At 41.0% G+C, this 17,237-nt stretch overlaps 1 protein-coding gene across 1 annotated transcript in view; it reads left to right on the top strand.

Moving 5' to 3' along the window:
- LOC107186114 (polypyrimidine tract-binding protein 2) overlaps positions 1-17,237 on the top strand; it is a 224,829-nt gene that overhangs the window by 131,670 nt on the left and 75,922 nt on the right. The gene's annotated exons all lie outside the window — the stretch shown is intronic.

Genomic DNA, 17,237 nt, shown 5'->3' with positions numbered 1-17,237 from the left:
GCTTTTTCCACCTCCCGCCCCGTTCCCCTTATTCGGTTCCAGCTTTATTCACCCCTCGTCGGTGATGTTCCATGCATCGTGGCGTTATTATTCTGGATAGAACTCGATTTATCCCGTGTCGCGGTTTGTCGAGCACTCTTTCACGGTGATCAAGCCGCGTTCTGTGCTCTTTCATTCATAGGCTTTATCTTTTCCGCGCAGCGAAACATGCAAGCTGAAGTGTTATTTTCGAGGAAATCAAAGGTATTTTATAAACTTCCTATCGGATCGTATTTTATGGTAAAACTTTTGTGAATAGTTTAGTAGTCAATGCAAATTATCTATTATTCAGTCCTGATGGTCGGTACATTTTTATAGTTCAAGTACAGTATTCCATCGATTATTGTCAAGAAATCGGGTCCGTGCTACTTTAAGTATCGAATAGGAGAAATGCTCCAGACCCTCGCAATTTTATTCTCCCTGACAAAAGATCGTGTATAACCAGTTTGACAATGATCGACGAAATACTGTATTGAGGATCGTTAGTTAAGTCGATTGCCGTCAGATGGCAATGCTGATGATCTCTGCCCCATCACTCTTTTCGCGATCGTCGTCAGATGGCTCCCTAATCACTTTTCCGCTCAGTAAAGTCACCGACTAGGTATAGGATAGACCTTTCATCTTATGGGAATTCGTGTCTCATATTCCGAAATACCGATACTGTAAGAAGTCAGGGATTTTCTGCTGCCCTCTACGTTATGAGAACGGTGAATTTGTGAACTACGTTAAATCTAAGAAGGGACCATGGTCGTGAACGGATTCCCTTCCGTCCGTTCGCTATAAAGTAGACGTATTAGAAAGGAGTCTTGGGTTCGAATCCCGACGGACCTATATTAGTTTTTCTTCGCGTACAAAAAAGTTATTGCGTTTAATATTGTTTTTATGAATATGGGTATATATTATTATGTACATTTGAGTAAATTATTTTATTTTTCCATTGTTATTACAACAGTTTAACAGTGACGACGAACGCATGTATATTTTCAAATATCGGACTAATAGTATATTTTTATTCTTTATTATTGCATATAAGTGAGTAATACGTATCACAAAAGTAATCGAAACACAGATTTTTCTTACACCACAAACATCGCATAAAAGATACTTCGTTATATTGACATTTGTAATAAATATGGATGTTGCAAGGAAATCAATATTATTGACATTATGGAACATATAACGAAATATCACTGTAACACTTAAAAAAAGTTTTAAAGTTCCATTTATATCATTGTTCTGTGAAAACGTTCATACTTCCAGCAACATTCATATTCCAATCAAAGATTTTACAGAATAAGGAAAAGGAATCTAAAGTAATTTTCAGTAGTTCCATACATCTTTATCTCGAATTTTTCATCTCGACTTTATTCATTTCATATCGTTAAATACGATTTTTCTCACAGGATACCGATTTTTATTACAGTATCACAAAATAATTGCAAATATGAAACTTCTTTACCTCTTCTTGAACACTCTAATTTCATAGTCCTAAACTGGGTACCTGAAAGTATTTCATTGAATTTGTGTAAAAGATTTTACTACTTCCTGAAAGACTCCGTGTGATATTTGATAGCCTAAAAAACAATGTGCCGATACATGGTGTCGATTTATTTACGCAACTAATCTGACCAGTTGCTGTATTCTTTGACACTAATTTTCAAGAAAATAGAACTTCTGTATTTCACTTAATTTGAGATACGTAGCTGAATATTAACATACGTTCATTATTTAATTACTCGCAATAAATAAAATTTTTGTAAGTAAATAACGTGTGAGTAAATTCATATGTAAACATTTACCAATTGCCAGGAAGTAATTATTCGTGCGTACTAAGATTCTTACAATAGGCAGTAAAACTATTCATACTCCCATATAAATTATAAATATGTAAATGTTAATAAAAGCGGTGTATATATTCTCCCACATGTAGATTTGATAAACTATTTATGAAACTACATCTATTCTGAATTTATCTGTTACAAATATACAAATGTAGTTAGCGCGATGCATTTAGAATAATTTGTCTTGTAGTTAAGTGAAAAAATATATACTTTTCCTTAAAGTATAGTTCAGTTTAAGTAAAGTTATAGACTTAACCTTAAACTGAACCATCGGATATTTTTATTCTCGTCAAATCATATAGATACACGCAATATGAATGGAATTTATAACACTTCATTTGTGCTAACAATACTCAGAATTCATGTTTTATCGGTAACGTCGGGTATTGACACTAAAATGGTAAGGGGGCTTCTGACGCCCTCGAAGCATGGGACAGAAAATTACATTGCATGTTAGGTCTATTCATATATCTCGTCTGTGGTAAAGTCTCACAGATGATGTTACCTACTAGTTACTTGATTAAATTAATATATTTCCTGGTCTTACTTGAGTATAATTTAAGTTACAGGTGTTCTAAAACAACACATTTCCTGGAATAATTTGTCGCTTCGATTCGTGTGTGTTCGGCATAAATTAACATTAATCGTCGCACTAAGCATGTATTTATCGTTGATTACGAATTCAGTCGGTCAACATTTCAATCCACGGTATTAACGATCGGTTGTGTCGTTTTTACATCGACGTTGTAATTATGCAGTTACAACGAAGGTTTTATTAACGTGGCGCTGCTGACGATTGGAAAATCTTTTGGGGGAAACCGTAGCGTGAAAATTACTTTTATAGGCTGTATCGTGGAAGTAATAAAAATGAGACGAATTTTCCGCTACGCTGGAAAACCATCCATTTTTGTCCAGCTTGATAAATAGAACCTTGCTGGTTGTGTTTGGGTAAACGTGGCTCCGGTACACCGTGTATTTCCGCGGCTAATGCGCATGTAATTTCCCCGGGAGGTAAATCTCTTCATCTGGTTCAGTGCAGGCAGGGGCCGTGTATATCGATGCATTATTTTAATCCCCCCCCTCGGTATAAACAAACCAAGTTCGCATTATCGTACCTGTTGTACTGACCGCCTCTACACGTGTTTCCGTTCGTATACGCCCCGTGTTTCCGTTAGCATGCATTAAATAACCGCAATCAGACTCGAACCCTGGGATAACACACTGGCTGCTTCGACGAGCTTCTGCTAATTGTGTTCCCCCTTATTACTCGGTGACCCAAACGAAGACTTAGCTCACCGATGTACAGTCATATTTCTCTTGACTTCCACGGAGACTTTTCTAAACTTGAGGACTCTAACAAAGGAAGGCACGGAAGTGTCGTCCTCCGATTTTGATGAAACTTTGTATGTCTGTTAAGCAGTCAAAAATAAGGGGTACGTAATTTTTCGATCGGTTAAGGCGCGATTTTAAAGGGTGAAATCACCCCTTCGAAGTTTCGATCCGAAATTTTTTTGTTATAAACAAATTATATTTTGGACAATTTGTTAGCACCATATTATTCTACATAAAAAACCGCAATCCTCGTCCATTAGAAGTTTTCATTTATCTCTTCTGGTTTTCGAGATAGTACTTTCGGGTCGAAACTTCGAGGGGTGGTTTCACCCCTTAAAGTCACGTTTCAGCCGATAAAAAAAAAATACGTATCCCTTATTTTTGACTGCTTAACAGACATACAAAGTTTCATCAAAATCGGAGGGAGAGAATTCCCTGCCTTCCCTTGTAAGTTCACTTTTGACCATCTGGCTACCTTGTCGATTCAACTCCTAATTCGTATAAACCAAACAAGATTGACTGGCCACGTCCTACCATTGGTACTTCACACATTAGTAAGTTCGGGTATACAGTAAAACCTGTTTTTGTGCGGTCCTTTTTTATACGATTTTATTTTTATGCGATTTGTTTTGCGCGATTTTATTTTTGTGCGATTTTTTTTGTGCGATTTTTTTTTATGCGGTATATGAATTTCAACGGCGTTGGCATTACTGTAATGTTTTCTATCAGTGTACATATAAATATACACTTCAAGACGCTCTGTTCAGTTGGTTTAAACAGTTTCCCGACAATGTACATTCAATTATTTTCGCTCGACGCGCTAGCAGCATACGCTTTGTATTCCGAGTTTTATCCACGACTCACGTGATTAAGGATTCATTTTATAGTGAGATTAAAGGTAAACAAATTAATTACTTTTGTTTCTATTTGTATATAGTTTTTATGATTTTCATTTTATTTTTAAACATATGTACTCCCTTAAAATGAATAATTGTAGCCAAAAAAAAGTGAAAAGAAAGACAATTCCATTAGAAACAAAAAATCTAATATTAAATAGACTAGCAGATGGTGAACCAATTCATCACAAGAAGATGCGCGTTAAGGATTACGACGACTAGCAGTGAATTATGTAATGTGCATTTTGAAAACTTCTCCTTTCTACAATGAAAAATTAAATGTTTTTATAATGTGTAATTTAATTATTTATTTTGTTTGGAAGCACTTTCTCATGTATTTCGTAAATAATTGACGTATTTTCTAAGTGCGACTTTTTTTATGCGGTCGCTCTCCGCCGCATAAAAAAAAATTTCTGTAGTATGTCGTACAAAGTTGTTTATTATATGTAGTACTTACGAAATTTCCGAATATTTTTTTGTGCGGTTTCTTTTATGCGGTCCCTATCTACCGCATAAAAACAGGTTTTACTGTACTAGTCATTTGGTATACTGGGTATACAATTTATCCAGCAACATTTTATATTCTGTACTGTCGAAAGACCAGGTATGCCCAAACCGATTAGGGGACGGTTACGCAGTCATCCTCCGGATCCAAGGAAACCGAGAGTCGCTGTTCCGCCAACAACATCTCCGTCCCCCCAAGACAATTGGGGTAACTCGATCAGCCAGGAAACCCGCGTTATTATCGTGAAACGCGCGTGGCGCAGCCTTGCTCACGGCCAACCGTCCCAATTACACGGGAACAGACAGTGCGCATTGTTGCAACACGACAATAGGGCGTGCCTCCGGTACGTGCAACAAAGTACACCTAGATAGAGAGAGAGAGAGTGAGTGGCGGAGCGACTGGAGGGCGTCGGGGCGGGTTGGTAGTAAATCGAGTTTCACGATGAACCAGCGAGTTGACCCCTGCGGGCACTTTCGCTGTGTTTGCTTTGATTCGAAGTTTCCGGTTAAGTTGGTTACCGGAACGGGCGGACAGGCCTCTTTGTTTGATCCTACGAGCCCCGCCAGGCCTCCCGGATTTTCGATACCGTTTCGCACTCGAATCGTTCCGAACCCCGGGTCTTCTGGACTCCGTTAGGCGCCTCAATGGCTGCAGGCGGTACGCCTTGAAAATTCGTCCCGTGAAGCTGCTCTTCCGTTTGATACCTGTCAGAGGGAGGATTCGCCGTGGCTCTTTGTGCTCATTGTTATTGGATTTGTCGGGTCGCGTGTGACTGGGATAGTCCTTTTCTCGTTTTCTTCCTTCTCATTGCTCCGCTGAACGATACAGCTAGGGGACACATGGTGCTGTTATGGGTCTGACAGTCTTGTCCAGTTGGTGCTTATTGGGGATAGGTTAAGAGAGTTCTTCTTCGACATTGGTGCACACTGGGTTGCTTGGAGGACTGTTGAGTACTGGCCTTTGTCCAATTATCATCATTATCATTATTATTGTATACATTCGTACCTTTAGGGTCAAGTTTTGTACATGTTAGGGTTAAACCTGTGCGTTACTTGTGTCTTCCTTGGTGCCTGCAGTGATTCGGTTGGTACCAAAACTATGGATTAGTTTAATTTAGATTTATGTTTGTTAATTTTAATCTCGTAAACTCTACCATGTCTGATAGAGTAGGTGTTATGGTAAGCAAAGTTAGGAATTTAATAAGAATTGTCCAGATAACCCAATTTGATGTTCAGCAGTGACATTTCTCATGTTCTGTTTATACGTTCTTTATTCTCGGTCTACAGTCGGGGCTGAAAACGCCAAAAAGGTCGATCGTTCGTCACTGAATTGTTCCGGCTTCTGTGTTCCGTTTTCATTGCTCCGTACTCTTCTATCCCCTCTGCTTTTAAGTCCTGTTTTCGTTTCAAATGAGCAGCGTGTATCGTTCAACGGGAATAAAAATCCACGGTTTGCGCTCTTTCCTTTGTTTCCTAACCTCCACGGGGCATTTCGTTTCAATTAATGCGCGAGTGGCTCCGTGCCCTCGAGCCTGCCAATCCTTCCTCTAACTTCGTTCCTGTCAGTGAAAACGATGATATTTTCAACGACGGTAAAATCATACGATATTCTAAAATAGCTTATTTAACTTTGATTATATTTTACCAAAAAGTAGCATAAATGTTGGCATGTTCTTTTAACAATTATTATAATTTTTCGTAAAACGTCCTTACGTGCTTCGCATTCATGGCTGCTACCTCCTGGCCGGTGGTGTTTTCATTCGATCGAAAGTTCGGTTGAAGTTCAAGTATATTTAATCACACGGTGAACTTCTGTAATCACCGCGCGACGTATTACGGGCACGTAGCGGCGGCGTTGAACACTTTTGCCTGTTTCGTGCGTTGTATCGCCGACGAATCTCTTGCTCTATTTACATGGTTTAATATTAACTCTGGTTACTAAGTTTAACGCCGACCACTGACACGAAGCTATCGCAGTGTTTCGTTTTCTTATTTCCCGTGTTGTTGAATAACCGTGTAGGTTTCTGCAGTTCCAATTGATATTTAAAATCATTCTTACAGAATACCAAGGACCTGAAGTCCTAAGACTTATAAGATTTAAAGTCCTTAAGTTCTAAGATCTTCAAGTCTTAGGGACCTCAGGTCCTAAGGCCTTCCAGTCCTCAAGCCTAACGTACCCTAAGTTCTAAGGTCCCCCAAGTCCTAAGTCCTAAGGTTCCCTAATTGCTAAGGTCCTCTGAGGCCTAAGGTCCTCTAAGTCCTAAGGTTCCCTAAGTCCTAAGGTCCCCTAAGTCCTAAGGTCTCCTAAGTCCTCAGGTCCCCTAAGTCCTAAGGTCTTCTGAGGCCCAAGTTGTCCTAAGTCCTCAGGTCCCCTAAGTCCTAAGGTCCTCTGAGTCCTAAGGTCTCCTAAGTCCTAAGGTCTTCTGAGGCCCAAGTTGTCCTAAGTCCTCAGGTCCCCAAAGTCCTAAGGTCCTCTGAGTCCTACGGTCTCCTAAGTCCTAAGGTCTTCTGAGTCCCAAGTTGTCCTAAGTCCTAAGGTTCCTTAATTGCTAAGGTCCTCTGAGGCCTAAGGTTCCCTAAGTCCTAAGGTCTTCTGAGGCCTAAGGTCCCCTAAGTCCTAAGGTCTTCTGAGGCCCAAGTTCCCCTAAGTTCTAAGTCCTAAGGTCCCCTAAATCCTAAGGTTCCCTAAGGTCTTCCGAGGCCCAAGTTCCCCTAAGTTCTAAGTCCTAAGGTCCCCTAAATCCTAAGGTTCCCTAAGTCCTAAGTCCTAATGTCCTCTAAGTTCTAAGGTCTCCTAAGTCCTAGGGTCCTCTGAGGCCCAAGTTCCCCTAAGTTCTAAGTCCTAAAGTCCCCTAAATCCTAAGGTTCCCTAAGTCCTAATGTCTCCTAAGTCCTAGTGTCCTCTGAGGCCTAAGGTCACCTAGGAGCTATACTTTTCTAAGGTCTAAAATCTCCAAACGTGTTATACCCTAAGGCCTAAGGTCCCCTAAGTTCTCAAAATTAGGAAACTCCACATAGTAGTTGTAAGTTATTTATGTGTACTGGCTGTGGAGCACCATAGGTATATTTTTCTAAAATTTGAATGTAAAATTCATCAGGCTTCAACGTAATTAATTATTCGAGCGAGAAGTAAGATTCTCTTGGTGCTTAAAATTACCCGCTCGCCGAAATATCCAAAACAAGAGGATGGTCTGGGCCCCCTCACAATTGAATTTCGTGCGTCGAGGGTCTGTGGAGCCGCACGGAAACGCCGAAATTACCGTTCCGCACTCGCCGGTACGTGGAATTTAATGAACGGAAGTCGGTCACGGCTGACGAGTGTTTAGCGCGATTTTAATTTCCAGCTAATTAACTTACCCGTCAGACTCGCTCAAAGGAATCACCGCCAGGATGCACCTTGCGTTGAAAAAAAGAAATAGAATGGAAAGATGAAAAGTAAAATATAAAGAAAAGAAGACGAAGAATGGAACAGAAAGAGTCCGTCGGAGAGATGAGGAAAAGGGCAGGAGAACGGTGGCGGCGGGTAAATATGGTAACATTGCAGTCGAGAAATTCTTTTTTTCCTATGCGAACGGAGTGAGGAAAAAAAGAATACCATGAATATGATAAAACGCAGACGCGGTAACCGAGCTTCTTCCCTGTATTAACATTTTAAATTCAATTTAAATTCAATTAAAGTTAGCCACGCCGTTTAAACGATTGCTCGAATGCTATAGGCTTGCGAGCGAAACAGAAAGGGTGGTTGTGAGGGTGAAGGTGAATCGGTTCTGTTGCAAGCTTTCCCTTTGAACGGCTGAATTTTTCCCTAATTATGACATTTTACCTTCTTGTTACATAATTAAAGAGTCCTTATAATTTCCATCCCTTCTTTCCTACTTTCTTATACGAATTCAGTGTATGTATAGAATTTATTGAAGTCGTGTTTAAATATTTTTAGATCCTGAATTTTTACCTTCAACTATTTTCGAGAGTCATTTATTTGGGGAATGAATATGTATTTTAGGGAGCAGTTTTTATTGAATAATAATTTTTTATATTTTTAATGGTTTTTTTGTTTATCATAATTTATAGCGAAATATCGAACTGTTTGCCTAAAATATCGAGGAGAAGGATCGGAAAGATATTCATTGGATGTTCGGCGTTGGCAGGGCAGGCGGCATTAAATTAAGATTAAATTTCCATTATGTAAATGATAGGAGGGCGAAAGAATGCGTGGAGGGGTGCGTATACCGCGCGGGGTTTATTTATCGATTTCCAACGGTGCATCGCATGTAACAAGCTCGTTTACCTAAATATGGACTCCGCCAGTGCCGTTGATTCACGACCTACTTTTTTGCATTCTTCAACTGCAGCCGAGCTCTTTTGTTTCTCTGTGCAAATGTTTGTCAAACTTTTTGCGACGAGACAATGCGAAACGTTTCTTACACCGTTTATTCTTTTACTTAATTAAAGGACTGTAGCGCAAGAAACCGAGTGACTCGCAGCACCCGTTTCGAAATTAATCAAATTTTTCTTTACTGTCCCTCGTGAGCGTACAACGATTTTAGAAAATGTCATTTTTCATTAACAGCGAGTTTCACAGAATAAAATTAGGTTAATAAACTTCAAGTAGATAGGAATTTACAGAGAAACCAGAAGGAACGACCTTAATTGATTGTTCAAGGTTACTTCCCCCACCATAGATCCTACTTCTCACCTCTACACCGTAATTTTTCATTCGCAGATGAATCGTCAGCCATTTTCAAAGTCAATCCTCAAAAAGAAAATAATTAACAAGTAGTTCCATCTTCAAATTTCACAATTTCTCTTTCTGTGTTTTAGAATGTGTGTTCAAGAATTTTGTAAAAGTTCAAAATATCGATCTCCCAATGTGTCCCCCAGTTGTTTCTCAAACAGCAATTTGTTTTAGTCAAAACTTTCGCTCGGCACACGAGTTCACCAATTCGCACGCGCATCTCCGCAGCCCTTTTGTCTCCGGATTTATTTTCCTCCATTTTTCCGAGGGGAACTTTGTCTCGGTTCCGTAAGTTCTAAAAGAACTTATTCGGGATTTCAGGCCCGACAGGCCCGACCGACCGCCTGGCTGAATTCACGCGAATCGTCTTCGTCCCGCGATACGTGTGCACTCGGAACCTTAAAGGGTTAGGTGAAAATCTGAAGTGGCACGGTAAAAATAGGGGCCCGGGGCAAGAGGCCGGAAGGAACGATGGCTGGGCTTAACGAGCGTCGAAATCCCTGGGGTTGAAGCGGATCCATTCGTTCCCCTATATTCTGGTGTGTCTCGCTTCTCTCGCACTTTTTATTCCCCTCGTTCTTTCCTTATTTACGTTTAGAAACCGGGATTGAGCTGTGACTACAATTCTGCTAAAGTTTACTCCAGGAATCGTTATGTCTTGACCTAAATACAGTCTTACATCTAGAAGTAGGCTGTTGAATAATGTATGATCAGGTTGGAGTTCGTGATAAATCTTAGTTCACTAAATCTTGATCAGTATTTGTTTCACAATTTAAGGTTTGGCCCAGAGGTAGGACCTGAAGCTAGGTCTAGGATAAGTTCCTAAGACTAGTCCATAATGCCTAAAGTTAGGTTCAGTAGGATAACGCCTAAGGTTAGGTCCAGTAGGATAAGGCCTAAGGCTAGGTTCAGTAGATTAAGACCTGAGGCTAGGTCCATAAGGGCTAAAGTTAGGTTCAGTAGGATAAGACCTAGGGCTAGGTTCGGTGGGTTAAGACCTGAGGCTAGGTCTAGGATAAGTTCCTAAGGCTAGGTCCATAAGGCCTAAAGTTAGGTTCAGTAGGATAACACCTAAGGTTAGGTCCAGTAGGATAAGGCCTAAGGCTAGGTTCAGTAGGATAAGGCCTAAGGCTAGGTTCAGTAGATTAAGACCTGAGGCTAGGTCTAGGATAAATTCCTAAGGCTAGGTCCATAAGGCCTAAAGTTAGGTTCAGTAGGATAACACCTAAGGTTAGGTCCAGTAGGATAAGGCCTAAGGCTAGGTTCAGTAGATTAAGACCTGAGGCTAGGTCTAGGATAAGTTCCTAAGGTTAGGTCCATAAGGTCTAAAGTTAGGTTCAGTAGGATAAGACCTAAGGTTAGGTTCAGTGAGATGAGGCCTAAGGCTAGGTTCAGTAGGTTAAGGCCTGAGGCTAGGTCCATAAAGCCTAAGGCTTAGTCTAGGATAAGGCCTAAGGTTAGGTTCAGTAGGATAAGGCCTGAATAGGTTCAGTGAGATGAGGCCTAAGGCTAGGTTCAGTAGGTTAAGGCCTGAGGCTAGGTCCATAAGGCCTAAGGCTTAGTCTAGGATAAGGCCTAAGGTTAGGTCCATAAGGCCTAAGGCTTAGTCTAGGATAAGGCCTAAGGTTAGGTTCAGTAGGATAAGGCCTAAGGTTAGGTTCAGTAGGATAAGGCGTAAGGTTAGGTCCAGTAGGGTAATGCCTAAGGCTAAGTTCAGTAGGTTAAGGCCTAAGGCTAGGTCCAGTCCTTTGACTAGGGCAATTGTAGGGCCTAAAGCTAGGTCTAGGATAAGATCTGAGATTAGATACACCATTAAGTCCAGGATCACACATTTTTCAGATTGCTCGAAATTTTGATTTCATTTACTCTTCCTAAAAAGCAGACCTCGTTATTTCAATCCCGTTTCTGTTCCTGACAAATGGACAGGTAATTCTATCAGTCTACGTGTGCAGCATCCCTGAAGCTTTACGAGCGTCCGTACATATGTTGCTAACTTCTGTTCCAGTCGGAGATAATCGAGGAAACTTCTCTTTACGCACCTTTTCCCTCGTTACGTTACGGGATGTTGTATAATTTACGACGCATGACTGTGAGCTACTGTCGCTGTCCACGGTTTTGTTTCTAATTGTACGAAGCATAAATTAAATTGAGTTACCGTGACTGTGGCATTATTGTGGACAGAATCTCATTCGTCTCAGGTTTACGGACGTTTTACGACCTGTTACTGTAGATATATAACGTTCCCTCCAGTGTTTTTTTTTTCATCGTAAAAATTATACAATATTATGATGAGGTGTTCCAGTAATAAACTGACTGAAATTCCAGGTCAGCCTGTTAGGATCAAAGTAGGCTAAATGTCGTCTTCGGTGAGCCAGAAATCGCCGAACTTTTGAGTCACTCCCAGAATCTGCCTGCGAACCAGCAAGATTCGTGTTGCCAAACGCAATGAAAAAACCCCTTCAGACCCCTTGAACCACGCGTCGGTACGTTTAATACCCGTTTTTCAGTCGCGGCGCGGACCACGATTGTACGAGATCCCCGGAGAAATGAGAAATTTTTACCGATTCCTGGACCGCTGGCTCCCGATCCCCGTCGAAATTGAACATTTCTCTGTTCTGGGCCGGTCTTCGTTTCGACGAACGAATATGCAAAACAGTCTGAAACTTCACAATTATTCTGGCGTATGTTAAAAACCACGAAATGAAAAAGATTCCAAAAACATTATTCCCGTTACCGGTATGGATATTTTAGAACGTGAAGAAGCGCAAAAAAATATTTAATATTTCTGAGCAAGGATGATGTCAAGCTGATACACTGTCAAAGTTACTACAGTAAATCCTCGATGACTGTCGGAAGGCTCCTGGACATTGACAAGGAAAGCTTCCCAGGTGTAACGCTGACTTTTTAATGAGGTTTACCACAGTGATAGAGTTAACACAGTTTCAGTCACATATGGCGATTAGTTTATGAAATATTTAATGTTCAGTGCCCAGGAGCCTTCGGACACTCATCGAGGATTCACTGTAATGTAACCCTCATCCATCCCTCATTTTCCCAACTTGATTTGTCCCTCGGCGTAAATTTGACCCAGTTATAAAAATTAATACAATGAAGCGATAAATAGTTAAATTTGCAAATTCTTTAAAGTAAACAATCATGAAGCCTCAGCTTTTACCTACACATGACAGAATAACGTCATTTATTACGAGAAAAGTATGTCAAATTGACACAAGGGACGGGTGAGAGTTAATGTATCACTTTTTTTTTATTGAATTGCGATCGTAATGTAGATGTGGTGTGCAATCGCGACCCTCTCACTCATGGTGCATTTCCTAGGTGCATTGAGGGACCACCCGAATAAATTCGCCCGCGTAACTGTAATGAAAAGGCTAAATATAAGCTGGCTCGCGCGCGATAATATTGAAAATTTCGATTCATTAGCGAGGACCCGACGCACACACACACACACACACACACATATCCCCGTATCGCATGACGGCAACTGATGAAGAGAAAATAATGAGTTGCCCCCCACCTCTGAACTACGTTCGCTTACCTACGATCCGCCATTAAATTCGATACATTTCGCGCGGCGTGCATCGGGTACGGTTTATAGGTGCGCAGTGAATGGGGAACCTCTAATTATCGACGAAGTACAGGGATTACTTATATTGAAAAAGATTTTGTATGGAGATTTATTTGGATTTCGAAGCGAAATGGTGAAGAATTGGTCGTTCAGAACTTTTGCTATGAATTAATTAATTTGGCGATGTAGGAATACACTGTAGACCTGGAAGTGGATATTGAAGCGTAAGGAAGATATTGCGTGGGAAATACCATGATTTAAGTATGTAGGAACTCTTTTTAGATAGGGTGTCCCACTTAACGTGAGCACCTTAGTATCTCACTTGTTTTCTGTTCGGAAAGAAATTAATTTTAATAAACGCTGAAAGTGATGATGTCCGTCAACTTCGATACGTTTTACACTAATCCTAGTTATTTTATTATTTAAATCTACTCTCATACAATTGTCGAGTTTTCGTACTCAAGGTCATATGAAGGTCACACTTTTATAGGATCTGTATTAAAGGTCTCCTAAAGGTTTTTTTACACTATTAAACGTCATTATATTCGTCTTAATTTCAATTATTACACCACGCTGATAAAAAAATGTAGTCCCATTTAAAAAATACATCCTTGACCTTAAAATTAAAAAAAAATATGACCGTCAAGTTTGACCCGTCGAGCTACATATTTTCACCGTTTAATAATTTTTCCGCTATGAAAAATAAACGAGATATTTGCTCCAGTTAGGTGGGATACCGTCTGTACTCAGAGAAGATGTTGCGCTTTTTTTCGTACTAGCGGCGTCGCTCTAATTTTTCTAACCTTCAGCTCCAGTTGACACTTCCCTTTCATTAACGATTCTCAAATTTCTCTTGTACATCTGTAACTGTGTCCCTCTATGGGGAAATAATTTTTGCAAATAATTTTCGGGTATGACGTAATTCTTATTCAATTTAGTAGTGCATTTTTTTTATGGGCGTAAAGAGGTGTTTTGTTTAAAATAAAGATTGAAACTGGTCGAAACAGTTGGCCACGAAAATTTCGCAATCAGGGACGAAAATTCTGATGCCTGAACGCAACGTTTGCCGAATAATTGCGATGTTTCGAATTTTGGTCGCAGTGCTCGTTTGCAGGCAAACCGGGCGCCGAATCCAATTTACCGTATTTTTGCGGGGACTACAATGGAATTGTTCATTGTGCCCGGGGGAAAAAAATGTCTTGTACCTAATGGAACTGTCACAGTTTTCGGTACATCGTGCGTTTAGAAACGAATGTTTTCTGTTCTGTTATATATATATATATATATATATATATATATATTTTGTTTCTACTCCTTTTCTGTTTTTATGAATTCCTTTCTTGATATATTATGTAATCTGAACTCGATTACGAATACTTTGCCAGTAAAAGAATAAGTATCTGTTTTCTGAACGTTAACCAACTATATAATATTTTTAGTCTCGCGATAGCTAGGTAATTGTTTATCGGAAAATGTCTGGTTTTAAAAATTCACATATTTTATCCATAAGAAGATCACTTCATATTTCAAGTGCTAAATAATTAAATAATTTATAAAACGTGTCGAAATGCTTCCAATGGCAAGGGTGAGGGCATCTACGGTCCGCTACGATTAAAAGATGAAACAGTAATATGTCCAACGCAACAGACTCCGACGGAAGATTGAAACGAGCCTGGCGCGCACAGCTTGGCGCGTTGAGATCGCTGGAAATAGCTGGCTAACACGGGTTAATCGGATCTCATCCTGTTTGCGATTAGATTAAAGTAACTCGCTTAAGACCAGGTCGGTCTAACCTCGGCATTGATCCTGCCGCTTAACTCGGTTGCCTTCCACGACGTCGAATTTTCGTCCGGTCAACCGAATAACCTCGTCAACCAGAACAGTTCGAGACACTTCCTTGACGATTAAGAGCGACAATTTATGTATTCGGGTTCTCATCAGTCATATTACCTTCCTAAAATCTAATTACGGTCCTTACCATACGAAATTAACTCGATATAGTCTCATTATTTATCGATACTGTCTATAAACACGCTAAGGAGCAACGATGTAAAAACTTGGCTTCATAAATCGTCATATTCTCTTCTTAAAATTTAGCCATAATTTGTATTATAGGAAGTCAATTCGATGTAGTCTTATATTTTGCCAATACTGTCTATAAACACGCTAAGGAGCAACGATGTAAAAACTTGGCTTCATAAATCGTCATATTCTCTTCTTAAAATTTAGCCATAATTTGTATTATAGGAAGTCAATTCGATGTAGTCTTATATTTTACCAATACTGTCTATAAACACGCTAAACAGCAACGATTTAAGAATTTGGCTTCTCACCGGTCATGTTCCTTTTTTAAAATCTAGCTATAATTCGTATTATAGGAAGTCAACTCGATGTGGTCTTATATTTTATCAATACTGTCTATAAACACGCTACTACTCCCAAATGGCGATACTATAGAGAGTAACTCTATAAATCGATATCCTGTTCCCCTATACATAATTCCTTTCGTGTAATCGTGCAGGTCGAGGGCACCGACCCGCGGTACTATAGAGAGAGGATACGACAGTTTTCTGAGCCCTGTCGACGAAAGATTCTAGAAGCAATGTTGGCACAAGTCAGGATCCAATTCCTCCCTATGTGGCCCCCTTGAGCCGTCGAGAGAACGTGCATTTCCTCGGTTCGAGGGCAACAAACACGACGCGTCATAAATCTCGGCAATTCCGCGGGAAGCAGCGGCGGGAACAGAAGCGGGTCAAAAGGAACGTTTCTCTCTGTCGAATCGAAATCGGGCCGGGACCTATTTTCGGGCTCCCGAAACACCGTACCTGCACTGCTGCTCGCCGCCGGGCTTCACGAAGCCCCGGAATAAAAGAATCATCGTCTCTCTCCGCCCCCCCCCCTCTCTGTGTGTGTGTTCAGCGGCGTAGAATCGATCTCGGGGCGCAAGGCCGATTAATAAATTGCTTCCGTTCAATTATAGGCCGTGATAAATCGATCCTTCTACAGGTAGTCGGCCGGCCTGGCTCGTCACCGAGGAAATTGAGCGACGCTTGCACATACACAAACACAAATCGGCGCGCGCAACGCTCCCAGGCTCGCCGCTATGTGTATATACATGCACGGACACACACAGACACACACCGTGTTAGACGACAGAAAATTGAAAAGTTAGCTCGAACCGAGATTGACTCGCTGACACGGGGTTGCTGGCGCGCCCTGTTTCCGTGCCCCGTTAAATTCGAGCAAACTCTCCGGGTCTACTAAAGGGAACTTGGGGTCTGATCCTTTCGTGCCGAGGGAAAGTCGTTCGAGACTGTCGGCAATCCACGGAAATATTAAGAATTATAGCCCAGGAAATACCGTGTCCCAGTTGGAAGCTATTTTCAACCCTTTGCGTTCCGAGTACCAGTGTGGTTGGCACAGGAAATAAAGACGATCTACTCCACCTACCAGTTGTACTGTCAGCACATTATCTTCTTTTATTTTACCGAAAAATCCTTGGAGTAGACTGCCTACAGGCGCCAAAAATTCACACTGCGCAAAAAGAGTTGTACCTGATCCATGCTGGCACGAAGTTAATGATAGTTCGGAAGGACCTATAAATCCAGAAAGAACCACGGGGCTCTGGCAACTCGGAAAAAAAAATAATAATAATAGGGCAGTGAATTTTTAAGGGACCTCGCGAGAACTGGACTTGAAACTGCCCCCGAAGCGGTATCAAGAAAAGTGTCGGGGTAAAAGGGGACAGAATCGTGAGCCGGGGAGAGTGGTGCACGATCGGCTTTTCGGCTTTCTATGACTTTTTCTGACGGATGACGAGGGGCGGAGGCGCAGAAATAAAAAGAGAGAAAGAGAGGAAATTGAAGGGAATGGCAGTAAGGTCAGCCCCGGAGTTTTCACCAAGGGCTTTTCTGTGGCTTCGATTCCCATTGGCCGACTGTGAGACAGCATTTTCCCTCTTCCCACCAGAGAGGACTATCTCTCTCGCGTCGTCTTTTATTCGTTACGTTTTTCACTTCCTCCTGTTAGCTCGCCCCGTTTCCACGCCGATCTATCCGCGGAACTTTCAACGAAAACTTTTTCATCCGGACTTTTGCACCCCCTCTATCTTCCACCCTTGGACTGGCCTCTTTGGAGGTGCTACTTAGATTCGAACCCTCTGCCACAATCCCTAGCTGCACTTGTACGTTTGATAGGACTCATATTCTTGTGGTTTTTAATATACTAAGGTTGGAATCCTCCATCACAATCTCTAACTGCGCTCGTCACTTTTGGTGGTGCTAATATCCTTCTAGGTTCGAATT

This window comes from Dufourea novaeangliae, unplaced genomic scaffold (assembly GCF_001272555.1).
Source record: "Dufourea novaeangliae isolate 0120121106 unplaced genomic scaffold, ASM127255v1 scaffold72, whole genome shotgun sequence".
NCBI classification, from domain to species: Eukaryota; Metazoa; Arthropoda; class Insecta; order Hymenoptera; family Halictidae; genus Dufourea; species Dufourea novaeangliae.
Note: the sequence above shows the minus strand (reverse complement) of the source record. Positions and strands in the feature narration are given on the sequence as shown.